The sequence below is a fragment of the Prionailurus bengalensis genome, chromosome B2, assembly GCF_016509475.1.
Source record: "Prionailurus bengalensis isolate Pbe53 chromosome B2, Fcat_Pben_1.1_paternal_pri, whole genome shotgun sequence".
NCBI lineage: Eukaryota > Metazoa > Chordata > Mammalia > Carnivora > Felidae > Prionailurus > Prionailurus bengalensis.
This window is the reverse complement of record NC_057349.1, coordinates 3612214-3635151: the sequence shown is the minus strand read 5'-3', so window position 1 is coordinate 3635151 and position 22938 is coordinate 3612214. Positions and strand designations below refer to the sequence as shown.

At 48.1% G+C, this 22938-nt stretch overlaps 8 non-coding genes across 8 annotated transcripts; 6 read left to right on the top strand and 2 right to left on the bottom strand.

Annotated features, from left to right (window-relative positions):
* Positions 1-3226: 3226 nt before the first annotated feature.
* TRNAK-UUU lies at positions 3227-3299 on the bottom strand. Its single transcript has one exon. It is a non-coding gene; the product is annotated as a tRNA-Lys (tRNA).
* A 1825-nt stretch (positions 3300-5124) lies between these two features.
* Positions 5125-5196, top strand: TRNAA-CGC. The gene has a single exon. It is a non-coding gene; the product is annotated as a tRNA-Ala (tRNA).
* Positions 5197-5749: 553 nt separating this feature from the next.
* Positions 5750-5823, top strand: TRNAI-AAU. The gene has a single exon. It is a non-coding gene; the product is annotated as a tRNA-Ile (tRNA).
* Positions 5824-6823: 1000 nt separating this feature from the next.
* On the top strand, positions 6824-6895 carry TRNAP-AGG. Its single transcript has one exon. It is a non-coding gene; the product is annotated as a tRNA-Pro (tRNA).
* A 1063-nt stretch (positions 6896-7958) lies between these two features.
* TRNAK-CUU lies at positions 7959-8031 on the top strand. The gene has a single exon. It is a non-coding gene; the product is annotated as a tRNA-Lys (tRNA).
* A 9284-nt stretch (positions 8032-17315) lies between these two features.
* On the top strand, positions 17316-17406 carry TRNAY-GUA. The gene is given in 2 exon segments: positions 17316-17352; positions 17371-17406. It is a non-coding gene; the product is annotated as a tRNA-Tyr (tRNA).
* A 1793-nt stretch (positions 17407-19199) lies between these two features.
* TRNAA-AGC lies at positions 19200-19272 on the bottom strand. The gene has a single exon. It is a non-coding gene; the product is annotated as a tRNA-Ala (tRNA).
* A 3421-nt stretch (positions 19273-22693) lies between these two features.
* On the top strand, positions 22694-22781 carry TRNAY-GUA. Its single transcript is given in 2 exon segments — positions 22694-22730; positions 22746-22781. It is a non-coding gene; the product is annotated as a tRNA-Tyr (tRNA).
* Positions 22782-22938: the final 157 nt, after the last annotated feature.

The window sequence follows — 22938 nt, the reverse complement described above, 5'->3', positions numbered from 1 at the left end:
TGTGTAACTAACCAAGGTAAGGAATATGCAGAAGGAAGAAGGGAGCGTGGGGTTGATGAACGCCAAGAAATGTGAAGGGTCCAAAGTTTTACCCAACGTGCCAGCTAAACCTGCCGCATGCAGTTTCACGGACGCTGGTGTAATTCACGAGACTCCTGGGTCCGAGACAATGGAAAGTCTATTATTCTAGTAGTAGCAATAACTGGATTATCAGCATTTTTTCCTCTGGTTCCCTGGCTCTAGTTTGCAGAGGGCAAAACCATGGCATCTGTACACGTGTGGGTTCTGTTACAAGAGAGAAACCCTAAACCCATGGATGTAAGCACGCCTGTCCATTGCTCTGGAGAGACATTGTCTCTGTCTTCCAAGAGTGTTTGCTGTGCAAGCATCCTTGGAAAGAAAATCCAGAACAAAGGGGGCATTCATTGCCTTGCTAGCAATACATGAAGAAATGTGAGAGGTTCATGAAGGATTACGTCCCAACAACGAGTTGCTTCACCAGTTGAGTTTTTTCTTTTCCTTCCTTCCTCCCTTCCTTCCTTCCTTTCCTTCCTCCCTCCCTCCCTCTCTTTCTCTTTCTCTTTCTTTTTCTTTCCTTCCTTCCTCCCTCCCTCTCTTTCTTTCTTTCTTCCTCTTTCTTTACTTCCTTCCTCCTTCCTTCCTCCTTCCTTCCTCCTTCCTTCCTTCTTCCTTCCTTCCTTCCTCCCTCCCTCCTTCTCTCTCTCTCTTTCTTTCTTTCTTTCCTCCCTTTCTTTCTTTCTTTCTTTCTTTCTTCCTTTCACAAAGTCTTCAGAGACTGGATGAGTTGGTGGAGGGTATGTTCTCCTCAATAGACCAGAAGCATCAAAGAACATCCACAGATCTATTGAGATCTACATTTGTTATTTGTACACTCTTGCGGTGTGTTTTACATTTCGATAAACAATAGAAAAGAAGCTTGGCTTGGGGAGTTTAAATCTGACTGTTCGCCTCAACTCACCTGCCCAACAGAAGGGTAAACGACCCATGGGCATTTCTAGTAGCTGTTTCCTCTGGGCACCAACCTCAGGGTAGCTGGGTCTCTTGAATGGAGGGTGCCAGCCACACATGTGGTTTTGTCTGGTAAAGCAAATGATGAGGACTAGTTGAGTATTGAGTTTGAAAACCGATGGAAACCCGTTAAGAGATCGGGACAATAGTGTCGAATGGAAATACAGTCCGTCTGTTAACTTAATCCGGTGCCATTTTATAATTTTATATGAGTCGCTTGCCTACTGGGACTGGAACAACATTCTTGGCAAGTCGGTCAATCAAGCGATTGCAGCAGGCGGATTCCTGTTGTTGGAGCCCAGGTAACACCCACCACGTGGCTGCTCTTTTCAGCCCACTAAAGATCCAGGGTGCAAGATGTGCAAGTTCAAGGGGTCGCCTTTTCTTTCCGTCCCAAGCTTCCCCCAAAGACTGAGAAAAGAAAGGAAGTCTTTTGACTCTCGTCTAACTACACGCCCTGATGTCTGGTAACTCCTTCGTCTTCCTGAACAGTGTAGCCACTCAACATTTATTATTTTTACTGCCTGGTGCCCTGAGACCATGTTGCAATCCTTTTGGATTTAATATTCGATTTTGTGACTTCCTCCCGCTGCTTATTTTTAAAAGGTTGTGAGAGACGCTTGCCCTGTTGTGTTTAGGTCAAGTTAATGGAGGGTTTTTTTTTGTTTTTTTTTTTTCTTTTGAAAAGCTCTGAGTGTTATAAAGAAACGTTGTGGGGTCACAACCCAAGTGGGTTTCCTTATAGGCAGGAAAAAATTCCATGAAGCGACAGGCGCTTAGAGAAGATATTTCTTGTGTGACTCTAATAGCAATAAGAGTAACGATCAGGGGCGCCTGGGTGGCGCAGTCGGTTAAGCGTCCGACTTCAGCCAGGTCACGATCTCGTGGTCCGTGAGTTCGAGCCCCGCGTCGGGCTCTGGGCTGATGGCTCAGAGCCTGGAGCCTGTTTCCCATTCTGTGTCTCCCTCTCTCTCTGCCCCTCCCCTGTTCATGCTCTGTCTCTCTCTGTCCCAAAAATAAATAAAAAAAAAAAATTAAGAGTAACGATCATGTTGGATTACTTCTGCAGTTTTGTTTTTTTGTGTTTTGTTTTGTTTTTGCAAAGTGCTATACTTTCTCTGAGGATTGAGCTCAAGGCCCTCATATTATGAAGCTGACATTCTGCCTACGGTGTCCCCAAGGCACCGGACAAGAAGTGTTCTGTTGGGGTTTTCCAGAGGTTTTGTAGCAACTTTGGTGATTTTTTTTTTCATAGCATTGTAAAATCCCCTTTCTCTGTCATCCTCTGGATCACTTAGGATGAAATTTCTTCTTTGGGCGATTCCCAAATGGAGTCTCCTTCAGGGGCTTTCAAGTTCTGTTCCTTCCGTGGTTCCTAGCAGGGCAGAGATGGTGTTGATGGCAGTGAGCTCGGGTGACTTGAGGTTTGGGGTCACTCTAGGAGAGGGGACTTGGATTTAGGGCAAGGGACAGGTTATGCAGCACAGGACCCGTCACCTTGTGCTATATGTCACATCTCATCTTTATGATTTCTCCAAGCCCCGTGTTTCCCAACGAGGGGGGAGCAAAATCAGTTTAATGGTGTGTGGCATCCAGCATTGGAAAGAAGAGGATAGAGTCTGAAACATCAGAAGGCAATGAATACGTAAGAGTAAGTGGTAATTCAGGCCATTTTCTTCCTCCTATCTTTGTATGTCTGGGTCCAGATGTAAACTAAAGCTCAAACGAGTCATGGCCAAAAAAGTGTGGAAGCCGAGGCCACCAGCCCCTGAGTTCTAAGTGCTGACACTACAGCCCAGTAGTTTACCTGGGCTTCCCCGGAGCCGAGCAGAGCCGCGGACCAGAGAGGAGCCCTCCGGCGTGGGACAGAGGGAACAGTTCTGTGCTTTTGCTGCTTTTCAATTAAGAGTTTGACTTTTGATAACTTGTGACCATTGTCAATGAGACTTTCCCTTGTGCTCTGGAGGAAATGTGTTGTGTGTGCGCCTTCCAGACACCTGTCTGAAAGGCCCTTCTTGTTTTCTGAACAGGTCCTAGGTTATTCTGTGCTGTGCTCAGAATCCCCTCTCATTTTTTAGTGACATCAGAGCCTGTGATTTGAGATTATCTTCCTTCCTGTTACTATTTACTGGGATTAAAATGCAGGAATGGAGACGGGAAAAACCAAAACAAAACAAACACAACATAAAAGTGCTCACGCCCGAACAGGGACTTGAACCCTGGACCCTCAGATTAAAAGTCTGATGCTCTACCGACTGAGCTATCCGGGCTCACAGGCTGAGGCCTTAACACATCAACTATAGTCAATTAATCTGCAAACTTGAAGGAGAAAATTCTTTTGGAAGTTTCACTGGGGATTCCGGTTTAGAGCTATTCATTCACAAAATGCTTGTTAATACCCTAATTAGCATAGAAACTCAGTCACAATGAAAGTCTTCTTTAATACCCTGATCTGACTATATTATATGAATTATAATGTTGCCCCTTATTATGTTTTCTTTCTCTCTATATACATGGATCAATACTAGATATTATACTGTATAGAAGTCTGTGCAACTGGTCTTCAGTTTCTAGGCTTCCCAGAAAAATATCTCAAATATTCTACATTTGGGCCCAAAGAGAGCACTTTCCAAAGAAAGCCAACAAGACACCAGCACTTTTAAGGGGCAATTAAATCACCTTTTAGGCGGCACTTTGGATATCTGAATATGGGTCGAGAGCCAGAGGAAGCGGTTTGATTTTGTGCTGGGTCTCCGCTGTCTTTATTTCTTTATTAACTTTTTAAATTTAAATAAACTTTTAATTTTTGAATAGTTTTAGATGTGCCAAAAGGTTGCGAAAACATACAGAGTGCCCACATACCCAGCGTCCTCTGTTGCTCACACCTTACACGTGTATGCACTTTAAAGGGCACCAGTTAGAATACCGCGCACGTCCGCGTGGGCATTTCTCAGCTTAGACAGATAATGACCCACATTCGTGTGTCCCTCCAGGGTCGTATCTCTTCATCTCCCCCGGATACACACTGTCTTGAACTTGGGGTTTATGCTCCCTCTCCCGTTCTTTATAATTTGGCATCTATTAAGGTGTTTCAAAGTTCCTGAACAATACACCCTGGAAACTTCTGTCATAGAATTGAAACTTCAGGACTTAAAAAACAAACAAACCAGTCGCAGCTTTACTTAGGTATCTCTGTTCACTTAATCATCTTCTCAGTGGGTGTCCTTCCGGACCAGCACAGTTTGGGCATGAGATTCTAGTGATCACTGAAAACGGGCCCTGCAAACTCTAGGGCACCCTAACATTTCCAGGGGCTGGGAACAAGGGTCCAAGAGAAAGCAGGAGGCCTTCTGCTGCCCCACTCCTCCCTCGTCTTCTCAGCCTCCGGCGCCAGGCGCGAGGACAGGAGGTCCATCCTTCTGGAAGCCCGCTTAGGGCTTTGGGCTGGAAACTCTGGATTGTGGGAGTGGCCGAGAGGGGAGTGGGGTGACTAAAGCTTCTCAATTTTAGCCCTGGACGCCCTGAGTCCCAAGGCAAACTGCGACCCTAGAAGACCTTCTGCTCTGTGCGGTCTCGAGCCCCCTGTATTACTAGTATCCTTTTATCTAGGCGGAAGGCTTTCCTCGGGTAGTTAATTCTAGAGCCAGTTTATTATCTTCAAGTAAACATATATCCCTTGTTCTGGGGCTCATTCGTTTTTTCCACTTCTCTCTCAGTTCAGCTGCAAATTTGCAGTGATCTTATCAGCCCATGGTCAGCCTAACGTGGCTGCGGTGCCCCTCAGCCGTCCTTAAGGAAAGGAAAAAAGGAAAGAAAGAAACTTTTAAACTAGAGGTCCTCTCTCCTTCTTCTCAGATTTTTCAGTAGTTGGTTCCCTCCTTTGATCGCTAGGTTAAGTGCTTGACAAGGGCCCGATGGCCGGAAAGCTTCTTCCGCTCGGAATACTGATGTTGTCCCTTTAACCATTTCATGATTTTGCTGAATCAATAAAGGAAAATTTAACTTTAGTATTGAAGAAAATCTTAATTGCTGGGGGAAAAAAAAAATAAGGTTGAAAGAATTGGGAAGAGTTATAAAGAGCCACCCTATACGGTTGGGGATGTAGCTCAGTGGTAGAGCGCATGCTTCGCATGTATGAGGCCCCGGGTTCGATCCCCGGCATCTCCAAACTGTTTTTCCCTGCCCCATCGGAAGCTATGGCTATGTTTTTACAATGTGGAATCATTAGACTTCGTATCCTCCTCTTCGATAATTTTCTAAGGCGTTCTTATAGCCACTGCATACAGAATCATGTATGTAGAGAGGGAAACAGGACAACTCTAAGGTATTTTGGGAAATCTCTATCTGAAACCAATAAACTGGCAACTTAGAGAAAAAAACACCCAAGGGAAGAGATGGCCTAAGCGGAGCAACCTGCCAATCAGCCCAGGACCTATCAATAAAAGCATATTTGTAGTATCTGGCTGGCCTTTAAAGGCAGAGATCATCTTGGCCTGAAAATACAGAAGGGTGGGCGGGAGGATAAGGGGGTATTGCTAGCCACCTTGTTGCTGCGTCACCGCAGGAAGAAAGTAGGATGGGTCTTGGGAGAAGGACGAAGTCTAGGTCGGTGGGGCCAAATTCGACGTCTTGGATACACCACATCACTTACAGTATAAAAGAATAAACAATAACCAGAGTACATTCTTGTAAGGACTTTGGAAAGGTGCTTGTTGCAGTTGGCCGGTTAGCTCAGTTGGTTAGAGCGTGGTGCTAATAACGCCAAGGTCGCGGGTTCGATCCCCGTACGGGCCAGCGGTTCGTTTTCTATTCGGTGTCTACTCGTGTCCTGAATGCTCACCTCCCCTTATGTCCCCCGGAGAGGCAGCGGCGGCGGGGGACCACGGTCCGGGGGAGGACAGCCGCTTTTTGCTTCAAGTGCAGACCACCCCAGGGGAGCCCCGAGCGCGCATCTCGGCAAGCGGGCACGCTCGGAGAGTTTGCCCCGAGAAGCAGAAGGGCACTGGGACGCTGTAGGGGTGATTCAATTCATTAGGAGGAAAACGGCGTCGCCGAACGCTGCCCCCGAAAAGAGTCAGGAGACAAGTGTCTTCAGTCACCGCGGCGCGGGCTCGCGTCCGTGCGGACTGAAGGTAGCTCTGGTCACGCAGGCGGGGGAGGAACCCGAGTGCAGAGAAGCCTGTTGTCGTCATGGAATGGATGTCCCCGTGAGGAAGGACCAAGCCGCTGGGCACAACCCACCCTGCTTCCGTCCGCGTCCTGGGGGCCGGCTTGCCGACGCCCGCGGCCCCTGCGTTCTGGCCATTTCTGGACGGGACGCCCCTGTGTCCGCCTCATTTTCCGCCACGGCCGGCTTTCGGCTCCTTAACTGTGTCCCCCGCTTCCCACACAGCTCATCTCCTCTGAATTCTCGACCCCGCGTCCCCACGGCCCGCCGAGCCACGCCCGCGCTCCGGCTACTTGCGGGGGACCCCGGGAGCAGGGGGCCGGCCGGGGGTCGTCCCACAGACCCGCTCCGCGAGGTGACAAGCAGCACCGGCTTCTGCTGCCCTCTCAGCGGCCACGGTCTTTTCTTACAGTGGATGGGCCGGCGGCCCTTGAGAAACAAGGCTCCGTTCACTCCTTACAGGGATTATTGGGTCGCGAGATGAGCCGGCAAAGTTCTGGGAGCCACAGAGCGGGAGGGTCAGAGTAAGGGTCGGTCGTAGTTATATTTACCCAAATATGAATGAAATGCAAAAGATAAAGAAATTCACTAAATATTTAATATATTCAGAAGACCCAGGAAGCGTGCGGCTCGTTGGTCTAGGGGTATGATTCTCGCTTAGGGTGCGAGAGGTCCCGGGTTCAAATCCCGGACGAGCCCTGTTTTGTTTTCTTTTGTTTTACAGAAAAACGGGTGCAGCTACAGTTCAATGAAACCACTCGACCTCCACGTGAAAACGCGTTCGCTGCATACGCTCTCGATCCCAATAAGTGACTTTTACTAAAAAGAAACAAACACTGTTTAATTTTGGCTTTTACTCCCTGTTCCATCGGCTCTAAAGTGACTCTCGCAGAGGCAGATGTTTCTGGTTCTCCAAGTTAGTTCCAACTCCACGGTTGTGATCCGATCAAAGTGCAGGAAGACGATGGTCACATCTCCATTCAGTGTCATCCATCGTTCATTCATCACTTTTTTATGGAATAATAAGACAATGAGCTCTAGAGTTGGGGTTCTGGCAACCTTCGTCCAGGATATTTCGGCTTTCCTCGTTCGCACAGGGGTGACTATCTCCCCCCGCCCAATCTTTCAGGAGACTGAGGTTCTGCCTCCTCGTTGGGAGGGGACGCTTTCTCGCTTCCGGGGGGGTGCTCTTGGTACATTCACTAAGCAGGTATTTGTTTACCATCTATTATGTTCAGTGAACTTTTGAGGTCAGTGGTAAACAAAACACACATTAAAATGAAATTGCACCCCTTTCCCTTCTCTGCGTGTGTGAGCCTTGATGGTGGGGAAGTACAAAATATGAACAAGCGGTGGGAGGAGAAACCCGCAGAGACTGCCTGCGGGGCCACATCCACAGCCAGAGGTGCCTCGTTGGGCCACAAAGAGGGCGCAAGGGCGCCTGGGCTTGGAAGAGTGATGGGGGTGCCAGGGTTGGGGTGATTCGCGCAGCACCCAGAGATGCCGGCCCTCAGATCCGGGAAACTTTCTGTGCCCTATTCGCAGCAGGTCGGTGAGAATGGGGGGGGGGGGGGGTGGTGAGGTAGGGAAAGTGAGCCGGTTTGCACAGCAAGAAGAGCAGATAATGCTTATATACTTTGACTTTCACGTCGTCTTCTTTGGAAGACAAAAACAATCAGACAAGACCTAGAACCCTACAGTCGCAACAGGGCCAAGAATTCGTATGTGCTCATAATAGATTGGGGAAGACCTGGGACCAACTGCCCGGCTAGCTCAGTCGGTAGAGCATGAGACTCTTAATCTCAGGGTCGTGGGTTCGAGCCCCACGTTGGGCGGTCGCTTTTTCCTTTCAATGTGTATTCTCAATTCCTTTTCCGTCCACTCACCTCCGAAGCAAGGTCCCCCCAATGTCAAGCAAGAGGAGTTTGGGAGGTCAACGCTTTTAAGTGTGTGGAATTATGGAATCACGGGGAGCGGACGCGTTTCCTGGCTCTGCTCAGCTACGCCTAACCTGCTCTCTTACTCTTGCAGAGGTGGACCTCATCGCCCCCTAGCGGGGAATGCATTTTTCTGGCCCCTTAGAGATTTGTCTTCACATTGCAAGTCTGTGGTAGGGCATGAGCTTTGTATTTTTAAGCTCCTCGGATGATTCTGAAGCACGAAAAAAGGCTTAGGATGGCGGGAGAAGGACGCAGAGATGTTGGCAAAGCTAAAGTCTGAAGGTGGAGAAAAAAACGATCCAAACACAGGGAACGGTCTGATGGGCAGAGGTCAGAGGTGACAATGTCCAGAGTTTTGAGATCCGCAACTCCACTTTCTGGCCCAAGCGTCATTCCGGAATAACGGGAGGCGAATTTGCTATTTCCACTGCCTCACACATCGGTTCGGTTTCTGATCACCTGCACCCAGACAGCACAATACACCTCATTGTGGAAGGTACCGAACAGTCCATAATAGACTGCAACTGCCTACAAAATAAAATCTAACTATTTCGGCTTGTTTTTCAAAAGCCAAACTGCATTTCTACCCCCAACTCCTCGGAGCTCTCCACCCTCTAGAACAAGCCTGCCCAGTCCAGCCACCGAGGTTCGCTCACTGTGTCCTCTTTTTCCTCCTACAAATCCATGCTGGTTGGGACTAGGTCGAGTCAGCCCGGTGCATGGACGATATTACCCCAGACAGGAGTGGATTTTGCCACCACTGACTGACTTGAAAACCATTCCCGTGGTCAAATTGACCAAGACTTTTCCAAATGTCCCTTTAGGAAAATTCCATCATGCCTGTCTTACTTTATCATTCCTTTGAAGCGTTCGTGGATTCACTGGCAGTGACTGATGAAACACCCATGACCGTGATGGAGAAACCACACACATACACGGCTCTTCATTGATTCTAAAAGCACAATGAACCACATATGTTCCTCTCACTTCCCTAACCTTGACCCGATGTTCTCTTCAGGCCTCAGGACAACTCATGAAAATGCTCTCACTTGAGTATCCACATCTGGCTGGACATGTGAGTCACCTGGCGAGCTTGCAAGTTTGATTCCTGAGCCCCAGCTCGGCCCTAGTGAAGCTGAATCTCTGATGCTTTAGAAACCAGGGCTTCCGAGGGGGTTCGTTTCATTTTAACACGACGGATTCGGTGGCCTGGCCCGCCTGGAGTACCGCGAGGGGTCAGCATCTTACTGGAAGCCCTGTTTCTCGGTGTCTCGGGTTCAGAAACTTGACGTCGCGGGTCTTTTCTGCCATTCTCCCTTCCTCTTCCCAGGCGTGTAGACTCTGCAGGGATGGGGTCCCATTTCCCCCAAATGAAACACACCCGTCCCTTTGTTCGTTCCGCACGCTCACTGCGCGCCACTCTGTGTCAGGCGGTGCTCTGGGGGTTGGGATTTATCAGTGGACAAAGCAACGACCCCTGGCCCCTTACATTCCGCGTAGTAAATACACAACTAAACGAAAAGCGGCGTTAGAGAGTGGTCAGGGTGCTGGGATCAGGTCGGGGGCACGCTGCAGCAGGAAACGGGGCTGTCAGGTGAGGCTTCCCGAGGGGGACTTTTGAGCAAACAGGAGCCACGGTGTCATTTTTGAGGAGAGTTTCTAAATAGAGGACTCAGGCCGAAGGCAAAGGCATGTTTGTGGCCGTGTGGTCTCAAAAAATGTGAGACCTTGCAGGCTGTCAGGACTTCGAGCTGAGTGAGGAATGAATACGTCTCAGAAGTGTCTGTACAGAAGAGTGACAGGGTCTAACCTACCTCCGAAAAGGATAACTGGCTGTCGTGTCGGGAACAGATCTCAAGGGGACAATAGCGGTCACAAGGAGACCGCGTCAGGAGGCTCTTGGTGACCAAAGGTGTCAAGTCAGCCCGGAGGGGTCACAGGGCAGGAGCGGAGAAGTGGCCTGATTTCTGGGACTTCCTGGGGGTGCGAACGACAGTCAAGAAAAACTTTTAAAGTCAGAGGGCGACTTGGTAGATTTACACCAAGAAACAGTTAGGGGGCCCTGTGTGTGTGTGTGTGTGTGTGTGTGTGTGTGTGTGTGAAGGCCAAACTCGTATGAAAGGTAGGCTAGGGTATAATCAGAGCAAAAAGAGACGGTAACATTGCTGGTGTCGCTGTAAAAACGCCGGTGCTGCTGGCTGGCTGTGCCCCACTGAGCTGGCGCCAGCCCCGCGGAATCACGGTGTGGAAAGACTGCCCACTTCTGGGCGCCGTGGAGTCACCGCAAATTACCGCTCTCCACGCGCCCCCTTCCAAAGCTTCCTTGTCTCTACCCAGGCCCCTGGATAACTATCGCTGATCGATCACTCGCTCCCCGTGATGTTACACTTAGTCCCCAAACTATTCAGCATTTCACCTGCTCCGCTCAACTGCATCTGTCATCGGGCGCGGGAGTCACATGTTTTACGCCACGTGGATTCCCCAGAGTTTGGAGATCCGTCGTCATGTACCCAATGACACCGAGAATCAAGAGTCGACATGACATGGATGAACAAGAAGGAACTTTCCTAGAGGGGTACGCTGACCTTGACTGTCTTCCAAACCAACGGATGAACACCCTTCTCGTGCTGGACGCTCAGGATGAAAACACACGCAATGTGGTCCGGGCCTTCAAGAAGCCTGTCATCTCCCCACTGGGAGAATGTAACTGATTCAGTGGAAGTGAAACCCCCAGCTTTGTTTGAGCTGGCGCTAGGAAATGAAGGGGCTTGGCGTGACGGGTTTAAAGAAGTAGGTGGCGGTGACGGGACCGGGTAGTTACGAAATCACCCGGGTTTACCAAGCAAAATCCGAGGAACAAAGACTCGTATCTGGTTTAGATGTTCTACCTGCGAGAGTCTACAACCACTGAGGATTTCCAGACCACGTGTTGTGGGCAGACAAACCCCAAGTCTCAGTGGAAAGCCTGAACCGCCTTTCCTCGACCCGCAGCCCCTGCTGAATGTTTTGGCTTCTGGGGTGCCACGAGGACTATACTGGGTTATCACGGATAAAACAAATAGTGCTAATATTAATAAACATACCCGATTGCCAATGAACTTACTGTATTTCTGGCTTATAAACAACCTTTGAGTTGCTTGGAACAGACTGCTTTTTCCTATTCTTACTATATTCTTACTATAACCTTGGCTATATTGTTAAAACTGAATTGACATACTTGAAAATTGAATTTCTGAATCTAAGACCTGTGGCATCACCTCCGAGGCCAAGGCTGTCCCTGAGCAGCTAACCTAACTGCTTCGATAAAACACTTGAACTGCAAAGGGTGTTTGGCGGGGTGGAGGGGTCTTGTGACGCCAATCTGCCAAAACAAAACACCACTGGGCGCTTGAACAACAGAGATTTATTTCCTCAGTTCTGGAGGTTGAGAAGTCCAAGGTCGAGGGGCCAGCTGATTCAGCTTCTGGTAAGAGCTCTCTTCTCGGTTTGCGGACGTCGCCTTCTCATGGTGTCCCCACGGAGAAGGGCGAGGGGGGTGAGCTCCCTTCCGGTGAGGACACTAATCCTACTGCATCGGGGCCCCATCCCCGTGACCTCATTTAACCCGATTGACTTCCTTACTCCAAATACAGCCACGCTGAGGGTTCCGTGTAAACTTCAGCAAGGCTTTCACATGAATTTTGGGGAGACCCCCCCCAAAAAACCCCATCCAAAACACACTGTGGCATTTGGAATTCGGAAGCTTCTCTGGCACACGGTAGGTAGTCAAACAGTTGTTGAAGGAATGATTTAGCTGCACTGTCTGTACAAAACTCAACCCCACCTTCTAAACATCTAACAGTGTATGATAAACACGACTAAATTAGCTAAAAAACCGCCTTACAGTGGCTTTTCCTCAGGACAGATACTCAGGAAGCGGAACGCAAGACTGTTCATTACTAGAGCTGGAATGGTGCTGGATGGAGCCAGATAGGAAGAAGACGAAAGAAAATACAAATCAGCCAGTAATTTGAGGGCACCGACTACAAGGCTGTGTAAGCCCAGAGACAGATCCGAACTCGGGAGGTCAGTCTCTGAGAAAAAGCAAAGGGGGACAAAACCACACTGGTGTGAACAGGAGGTTCTAGTTCAGCCTGTTCCGGAAGCTCCAACAGCAATCTGTCAGTCAGGCGTGCTTCTGGAAGCCTCGCTAGGTGAGGAGAGGAAAGGAAGAAAGGAGGAAACGTGTCAGAGGCCACAGGTCCAGGAGAAAGGAAGAACCCTCTGGGCACGCGTGCTCATCTGTGCCAGCAGCCCGGGGACAACCGCCTAGGCATTCCAGAAACAAAGGACAGTATCATTTTCTGAACAGGAAATAAGGAAAATGTAAGGAACGACAGCAGCAGTTTTCAGAGATTATGGCTCAAGAGATCTATCCACGGGACTGGACTGGAGGGCGTGGCCTCTGGGAAAGAGGCCTAAACTATGGCCCCAAAGAACAATGAAACCAATCCATGAACGTGGCCTCTAAAGCTAAAGCAACGTTCCTTCTTTCAGGCCTGTCACACAGGAGTCTCATGAAGGATAAACCACTGCCCCCACTGCTGAACCTATTGCTACCGTTTTGTTTCATGTGGTATATTCTTGAACTTTCCACTCTGACTTACCCAAAGGTGTGGCCCAGATGAAAACCTTTCAAAGAGCCCTGTGAGGGCTCCCCTGCTTGAGCGGGTGGCGGGACTGAGCAGTTCACCCCATACACTTTGCTTTACGAATGCTATTTCATAGGATATTCACGACAATACCTCTTAGGACCTGTATTATTTTTATTATCATCACCCCCATTCTGGACAGGGCACTGGGAAGTTAGAGAGGTCACAAAGGGGGGAAGAGACAGGATTCAAAAGTGGCCTAAGTGGTCTGAACACTAATAATGAGGTAGCAGAAAGAGAAATGATGAAGATAATTCCATTTACAATGGCACCAAAAAGAATAACAAACCTAGGAATAAATTTAGGAAGTTTCACCAAGGAAGTGAGAGACCCATACTCCGAAAACTGTTAAACACTGATGAAAGAAACCGAAGGCAAGACAGACAAATGGAGAGATGTTCCGCGCTCGCGGACTGGAAGAATCAATCTTGTTAAAATCTCCATACGACCCAAAGTAATCTACAGATTGAATGCGAGCCTTATCAAAACACAACTGCGTTTTTCATGGAATATGCAAAAAAATGGGTATGGAACCACAAGAGACCCGCCCCCCCCCCCGAGAGTCAAAGCGATCTAGAGAAAGAAGAACAAAGTTGGAGGTATCATAAACCCATAAAATTCATATTTCAAGATATATATATGTATATATACATATATAACATGCATATTATATACCGTGTACGTTATATAACATATATACACTTCAAGATACACTACGAAGCTGTAATAATCACAACAGAATAGTATTGGCACTAAAACAGACACATTGGCCAATGGAATAGAGAACCCAGAAATAAACCCACACGTATATGGCCCATTAGGACAAAAGAGGCAAGAATATCCAATGGGAAAAAGGCAGCCTGTCGACAAATGGTGCCCGGAGAACCGGACAGCAACACGCAGAAGGACGAAACTAGACCACTTTCTTACACCATTCACAAAAACAAACTCAAAATGGATGAAAGACCTAAATGTGAGACCTAAAACCATAAAACTCCTAGGAGAGAACAGAGGTAATAATTTCTCTGACATCAGACCGCACAACATGTTTCTAGAGCTGTCTCCTCAGGCAAGGGAAACAAAAGCAAAAGTAAACAACTGGGACTACACCAAACCGAAAAGCATTTGCACAGCGACAGAAACCATCAACAAAATGAAAAGGCAATCTACCGAACGGGAGAAAATATTTGCAAGTGACATGTCCAATAAGGGGCCAATATCCAAAATATATAAAGGACTTGCACAACTCAAACACCAAAAAACCCTAAACAAGATGATTAAAAATGGGCAGAGGACCCAGACATGTTTCCAAAGAAGACATCCAGATGGCCAACAGACGCATGAAAAGGTGCTCAACATCACTCATCATCAGGGAAGTGAAAATCAAAAGCACAGTGAGATATCACCTCACACCTGTCAGAACAGCTAGAGTCAAAAAGGCAAGGAAACACCAAGTGTTGGCGAGGATGTGGAGAAGAAGGAACCCTTGGGCACTGTTGGTGGGAATGTACATTGGCGCAGCCGCTGTGGAAAACAGTAGAGGTTCTTCAAAAAGTTAAAAATAGAAGTACCCTATGACGCAGTAATTTCACTGCTGGCTAATAACCCAAAGAAAATGAAAACACTAATCTGAAAAGGTATATCCGCGCCGATGTTTATGGCAGCATTATTCACAGTAGCCCACATGTGGAAGCAACCCAGGCGTCCACCGATAGATGAACAAATAAAGAAGATGTACTATGTATATACAATGGACTATTACTCAGCCATAAAAAAATGAGACCTCGCCATTTGTGACAACGTGGATGGACCTAGAGGACATAATTCAAAGACAAATACCATATGCTTTCACCTATACGTGGAATCTAAAAACAAAACACAGAAACAACAAAAAAGCAAACTTTTAAATACGCCAAGTTGCAAAGAACAAACTTGTGGTTGCCAGGGGGAGGTGGGCAGGAGAATAAGTGAAATAGATAAAGGGGTACAGATTTCCAGGTATAAGATTACATCAGGGAGGTGAAAAGTACAGCGTTGAGAATATGGCCAAGACGATTACGATAATATTGTCCAGTGACAGATCGTGACTACACTCATCATAGTGACCACAGTAATGCATAGAATTTTTGAATCATTACACTGTATCCCTGAAACTAACATACCACTGTTTATGATACTTCAATTAAAAAAAAAAAAACAAAAAACCCAAGTGGCCTAAGTGGCCCCAAAGCCTTTGTTCTTTCCATTATACCATACACGCTACTAAATAATGTCTGTTGCCCTAGTTTCTACCACAAAAATTCGTTATTTACTTTTATATTGTGTTAAAAAGAGCCTACCTACAGGAGGGTTCAATGCACATACATTTCTTGCAGTCTTACAACGCAGTGACCTTTAAAGCACATTTTACAGAAGCGGCTCTGCACTCCCCCCGGGACACACGCAGTCTGCACCTGGGGCCAGCCGGTCTCTGCCCCCGGCCAGGGTCACTACCGCACGCCCCCCACCCCCCTCTCCCCGGGATGTGGGGCGGGGTCACAGCTCGCTCAGCCCGCGGGGCCCGCGGCCAGCGCGCGCGCGGGAAACCTTACTGCAGGGACAAAGGAAAGAGCGACCTGTCGCTAGGCAGCGTGGGCCCCACTTGACACGAAAGGACCTTTATCTGACGGAAAATTACGCAGTGCACAGCGCGAACTACAGAACCTTCAGGACGGCTCACCGGCCCGGCGTCGGGCGGAGCTGCCAAGAGCTCCGCGGCCCCGGTCGCCCCCGCCGCACGTCGCGCCACGCCCTCCCGCCACGTGACCGCCGCTCCCCACGTGACCCCCGGCCACCCGCCCGCCGTGCGGCCCGGCGGTCCGCTGCCCCCGCCTCGGCTCCCGACCTGGAGGAAGGGAGCACGACGTCCGGAGGGGGCGGGTGAAGAAGCCAGAAAAGTGGGCGGCCGAGCGAGTGCCCCCGGGCGGGCCCCCAAAACGGCCGTCGGGGCGCGGCCGTGTGGAGCCCCTTCGGCCGAGGGGGGCCCTGGCGCGCTTTCTTTTCCTGGGTGGGCCTACCTGCCCCCCGACCGGTCCCCCGAACTCCTGCCGCTTTCCGACCGTCGCGTCCGGGAGTTCGGCGCGCGCACGCTCACCTGCGTCTGAGAACACTCCCGAAGGACGTAAAGGGACCCCAAAACTTTCCTGCTTCTTCCCGGTTTCACCCCGGGTTGCATTTTATTTTGCAGATCTACAGAAAGGAATGTTATAGATTCATATACATGAATCAGGCAAGATTCTTCACCTACAAAAATACGGGTTGTACATACACATCTCAGCGTCCCTCGCATCTACTGCCTGTACCGCCACCTGCCCCCCTCTCGCAAGGCTCCCTTCAGGCCCGTCTTTTCCATCTCCGAATCTTTTCTCACGTGGAGCGGGACAAAATGAAAGGCAGCTTTTTATTACATTTCGATGCATTTAACTTTTTGACAGGCGTGCTTTGACAAAATGGATACTATGAAATACACCTATAAAATAACATTTAGTCAATTGGGCTTAGGGTGGAGATAAAATTTTATATGTAATTCATTCAGACTGTCCTCTCTTCAAGTAGATGGTTCGTGAAGACTTGAAGAGGTTAATGGCCAAATTAAGTGATTAACTTGCCTTTAATTCTTACTCAGAAAAAAAAAAAATGTTTTTTTCTTTGTCCCACAGGTGGTCTCAATGATCTACTTGCCCAAGGGGGGTCATTTGCCCCATCTGTGTGGCTCCATCGGGTGACAGTGTAATGATATTTAATGGAATGTGAAGGACAAAACATTCCTGATGTCGGAGGCCACCGCAGGTCGATTTCATTAACAAGAGAGTAACCGACCTTTTTGACCTTCAGACGGTCACAGAAAACTTGGTCAGAACCTCACACTTTGCAAAATTAACTAGCATTTGAAAGACATTAGTTTCTACCTTGCGTGAAGATAGAGAAGAATTTAAAAACGTAGTTTTGGCTCCCTATCGATGTTTTTGCCGAGTTCAGAATTCGTGTGATAAACCATTTGTCTACAAAGACAAATGTCAATGAAAGGACATTTTAGCGTTTCGGAGAGCTTAACCCTCTACTTCTTTTCTTCCTCCTCCCCCTCCTTCTGTTAGTGACCCTGTTAGAATTTAAGTCACTTCAAATCCTATTTCTAAGTTGAGTCAAAATCGGTTACTGAAATTCATTCCTCATCATAGAAAACGCTCCTCGCTAAGTCCTTAGCCGTTTCTGTGCCTGCTTATTTTATTTTGCTTTTTGCAAACCAGTGGAGGCTCCCGTTTCCTTCTTCGTCCAGGGCAGTGGACCTTGGAGCGTCCGTCGCGAAGGAGCGCGGGATTAAGAACAGAAGAGCGGACGCGGCCAGGGCGGACCCGTAAACCACGCGGCCGAGCGAAGGGACCAGCGCCTACGAGCTCCCAAGCGCGCGCAGAGAAGGCATCCTCGGCGGGAACGCTCAGCAGTGTGATTCCTTCGATAGCTCAGTTGGTAGAGCGGAGGACTGTAGTGGCGAAGCTCCTCGGGCATCCTTAGGTCGCTGGTTCGAATCCGGCTCGAAGGAATTCGTGTTTTGCGTCCTTTTTTTTTTTTTTTGAATCCTCACCCTCAAAAACGTGCATTTCAGCTACATACATCCCCGATGTGCGTCTCCTAAGACGATTCCCGTTGTACAACGAATCTAATTTTTAAAATTACTGGTTTCTGTAACGACGACTAATACGCGCGATCAGACAGGCTTCAGCCGCACACTTCACATACAGCGGGGGCCGCAGAGAAGTCCTGGGCCCTGCCGAGGCGGAGCAGAGGCGGCCCTACGGGGCTGGATGTCCGCTGACGCGTCCACGCTCTCCCCCGGGGGGACCTGGGACCCGGGAAGGAAGGATGCGACCTGCGTAGGAAGGACGCGACCTGCGGGTAATCGGTGGGGCACGCGCGCCCCCTGGTGGAATTGGAGTCGCGAGTCTCCCGGACGGTGTTTTTCCTGCTGGACTGCAGGCAGCCGCCCACAATGTCAGGGCAGGATGAAATTCCGGGATTCAGGGGCACTACTCCCCCTTCTCGGTTTAATTGTGTAACGGTGGCTTTGAACCCTGCCTGAGGAAAGTCGGTGGACACAGAATCACTTGGGCAGGTTTTACAACGCGCCTCTGCCTGGACCATTTTGAAGGTGCGACCTAGGCATTGGTAGTTTTAAAAATTCCCAGGTGGCATTCATGTGCCGCAGGGGTGGAGAACCACGGATAGAAGAGAATCAAAAATCCTAGAATTAAAAATAACAGACAAGGTGGGAGAAATGGGTAGGACTTTCTACCCATTTTGGGAATCAGCTCAAAAGATAGAGATTCCGCTTATCAACAGAACGCATTTGCTAATTTTGCGCCAATCTCATTAAAATATATTAATCCCACTTGTGCCCTGTCGCAAAAATGGGATACCGACCACCTCCCGAGTGGGAGAGTCCTCAACTACAAAGATACTAATTAGATCAAGTAAAGAAGACTTGTGTGCGAATTTTGTCCTTGGTAATTTTTTGTAGTTTTTGAAGTTTTTGTATTCCTTCCTGTGCTTCAGAACTTTTAGTCTTAAATGATTCTCAAGCTTTGGTGTATATCAGAACACAGAAGCCCAGGCTTCTTGCATTGGGGTAGTGTGAGGACCACTGCCTAAACCATATTGGAAACTATCCCTATTAAGGGCTGAAGATTGGTCTGAACCGATAGCTCCTGATGAAGTTTGTTTTTTGAAAGCAAACTGGGGCAAAAGAGTAAAGAAGAAAACTGGTCCGATTTTCTTTTCAAAGATAACTTTTGGGCTCTGGATGCAAGGTGTATTAGAGAGTCCTGGCCTGAGCTTCTGAAGGCACCACCGAGGTTCCCCACCCTCCTGTGACTGGGCCATTTTCTGCCACAGCCCGGTATCAGTATCCGCATCGTCACCACCACCTCCAAAGATATAGCCGTCCGACTCCAGAGGAGGAAAACTGCATGCATAAAAAACAAGTCTGAAATATACCTGATTATGTGGCTCTTCACCATCTCGCTAAGAAATGGGAATCCTTCCTTCCAGTTTTAAGAACTTGAGGTGGCCCTACATAGGTCAGATGTGTGAGAAATAGATTGAGAATAAAAATACAATATCAATGCATAAATAATTGAAGTGTCGATTCGTAAGTCCACGTGGCAGGGACCAATATTCAAATCTGCAAAACGTCTGCCAAATCCTAGAGACCTCAGCCTTCCTATCCTGGCACTGTCTGAAGACCTGGGCCCCGCTCCCAGCTGGTGATGTCTCCATCATCTCCGTCTGTTTAGAGGAGCAGGAAAGCAAAAGCCAGCGGGGAAGAGAACGCAAAACTGGAGAATGCGGGCATCGATCCCGCTACCTCTCGCATGCTAAGCGAGCGCTCTACCATTTGAGCTAATTCCCCGTCCGGACACGCCGCCGCGCCTCTCTTCCCCACTTTGAAATCTGGAGGCCATTCAGAACGTGTCGCGCCACCTGTTTGTAGTTGGTCTTAGCCAATTGTTTGGGGTGCGGGGCCGCACATCAATGGCGATTCTGTCCCTCGGCGCCACCTACAACCTGTCCTACGCTTCTGGACCCTGTCGGTAAAAGAGCTCAGAGCGCAGCTGGAATCCAGGCCGTGGAGTCCTCAGAAACACTTGTCTTAGAAATTGGGCAAGAGTTTAACCCTGGACGTCCATCTGTGGAAACAGGGAATGGAAAGAAATTGCAGGTGCATCCAGGAGGGGAAACTAAGTTTCTCGAGCAAAGAGGCTCGGCTTTGGCCTTCGCAATAGGCCCTGACAATCCCTGCACCCCTACATTTTCCACCAGTTGACTCTGCTGGCTTCAGAAACAGACTCTCCGGAGTCCCCACAGACATCCTTAAAAACAAAAAAACCAAAAAACCCTTAAAAAAAACTGGCTTTAAAAAAAGAAAATCCCTGCCTGTGGATACATGGCCACGAGGGGGCGCGTCCCAGTTTATTTCTCCTTTCATTCTGGCTTCTATATTTCTGATTTTGATTAAAGGGTGTAAAAGTTATTTTGCATTTTTCCAAGGTAAACATTAATCGGATGCTAAGATAATTCTGCCTGCAGGCTGAGATCTAGAGTCTTTGCAAAAAGACAAAGGCAGTAGTCACCTCTTTTTCTTCGGGACTTATTGGGTACTAAGTATCAGGTACTGTACTAGGTGCTGCTTACTGTACAGAGCTAGCTCCGAAGAGCAGGATTCGCTGGGCATTGCCAGGAGCCCATCACGTGCAGGAAAGCCATATGAAGGCTTTCAGTCCCATCTACACCTTCGACTTCTTTGCCTAATATTCCATCATTAGAGACTTCCTCCATTTGGTTTAGTGTTATTTTTTAGTCTCAGTGAAACTGAAGCAAGCGATCAAAATTCAAACGGAGGAGAAACATCTCAATTAAGAAAGTGACTCTCCGTCCCTATGCAGAACAGCCCTTTCCAAGATCCTTAAAATGCCCTTCACGTCTGCTCTCCTTTTTTGCTTTTTCTCTGCAATCAGGGCTGATAAAAACGCGGATGAATAGCCCTCTGACTGACGAAAACCTCCACCTTCTTGCCTCCCCACAACTTAGGAAAGAGAGTTCACAACTCGGGTTTTCCGAGTGTGTGTAGAAACCCACCGTTCAGTTCAAAACTTAGTTCCAGGCCAGCCCCACCCTGACTGTCCCCAGCATCTGGATGTGTCTCCCCTATTCTTTCCTGGACAGAATTCACCCTGCTGCAGAAGTCCATTTGGCCTCTGCTCACTTATTCCTCCCTATTTATTTTCCCTATGATTCCACTAAGGGTGTAGGTGTGGAATTTTAGCGACAGAAAGTAGGCCTGCTCCACAGCTCAGGTCCATGGACGGAACACTGGCATGACTGACCGCACCGGCAGCGACTGGTTTGTCTGGGGGCCTGCAGCCATGAGCTGGGAGTGTTAGTTTCCAGTCCCGCTGTGTTGGGTGTTACATTTCCCAACACTCGACTTCCACAGAGACCAAATGAAAATCAAGAGTATTACTTTAAAACTCACATGGACGTTTTACCAGTTGTTACCAGACTCCACTCTAAGCTCTCTGCTCTGGACTGAATTGCGTTCCCCCCAAATTCACATGTTGAAGCTCTAACCCCCAGGGTGATTGTATCTGGAATAAGGAAGTAACTAAGGTTTACCAGGTTGTAAGGGCGGGGCCCTGATCCCCTGGGATTGGTGGCTTACAGGGGAGCCACCAAAGAGCCCATTCTTTCTCTGCCCTGTGAAGGCACAGCCAGGAGACGGCCATCTGCAAGCCAAGAAGAGAGCTGTCACAGGAACTGAATGGCCTTGGTCATGGGCTTCCAGCCTCCAGAACTGTGAGAAAAAAAATAATTTTTGTTGTTTAAGCCACCCCAGTCTGTGGCATTTTGTCACAGCAGCCTGAGCAGACGAAGACAAAAACCCCTTTTTAATCTGCCTCGTGATAAAGGAGATGGGAGTCTGTGAACCACATTGCTGATTTCCTGCCAAAAGGGAAGCTAGGAGGAGAATGAAAGGCTGGAGAAGGAGGAAAGGTGGGCTTACTCCTTCCTGTGTCCTTTCCGGGAACTTCCTGTTCCTCTAAGTGTGGCCCCAGCGATGAATCCATCACCATCCTGAAATTTCAGCACTTGTTGGCAACGTTTTCTACTTGGTATTCAAAGCACAGAAAGGACACCTGATAATGTTAAGAGAAACCGTCCACTTCTTAGGACGCTTTTTCTCTAGCTGCTAATCCTCTATTAGGTTAGGAACATTGAAAGGAACGTTACTAGGTTCCGTTTCATTAGCGTCTCATGGAAAGGGACTTCATTACTGAGCTCCCTATCAACTATGAGCTCTCAATGTTTCTAATAGGAGGCACTGGCAATTGCCATTTGAAGAAAAATTTGGATTTTTTTCCCCAATAATATGGTTTTGTCGAACTTTTATTATAAGCACAGATATTTTATAGAGAAACCCACTTAATCTTTTCCTTAAATATATTACAAAGGAAAGCTTTTTTGCTCCAGGTAGTTTAGCAAATTCTCTACTTGTGTCTATTTCTGTAGCAGGTGCAAGGAAACTGACCAATTTCTGTTGAACCTCAATGTTGTCTGATTTTCTTTGGGTCAGGAATATTTATATTTCCACTTAAGAATTTTAAGAATTTTTGTTTCATTTTAATTGCTCTACTATAGTTATGCAGTGGAATGTGAACCACCCAGATCATATTTACCCAACTAAGAACATTTACACACACACACACACACACACACACACACACACACACACACACCACTCCACATTTTTCATCATTAGAGTTAAGAATAGACACGATTTCCCATTGGACTTTCACTGTGGAGTACTGCAATGTACCAAAATGCATGGGACCTTGCTCTGTTCACAACCCAGGGATCTTCTCCAACCTAGTTGTCTGTATTTAGGGCAACCATACCATTTATTGAGCAAACTTTGACACTTTGGAGAGAAGGAGTAGGTAACCGGAGAGGAAGGAAGGAAATCGGTCCATAATAAGAGGGCACTACCTTCAGCTATATTGTTCCTGGGGGAGGAGGACAGGGGACAGCCTTAGGGGTTTTGCTTGAGAGCTACATAAGTGATATCCTAATGTCTTATATGTATAACCCAATGAATTTTATGTCTTTATAAACCCATGGAACCAGCTGTCTATCCAGATCACTATATAAAACACATTCGGGGTCTAGGAAGTCAGCTTAAGGCTGCACTTTGAAAAATGCACGTGAACATTACCAACACAGACCGTCTGGACCGACGTTATTTTAGGAATCCTGAAAGGGTGCCTCCCAGGAGTCCTTCGATAGCTCAGTTGGTAGAGCGGAGGACTGTAGGTGTGATAGTTGGACATCCTTAGGTCGCTGGTTCGAATCCGGCTCGAAGGACGACAATTTTGGAAATCGTAGACAACTCCAGCGACGCCACAGCAACATTTAGACCCTTACTGAACGCAGGGAATAGTCCCTTTCCGCGCTGTGCAGTTTCAGGTTTTAATTGAGATTCAAACCTGAACGCGCTCTCTCATTTACAAGCACAAAGCGC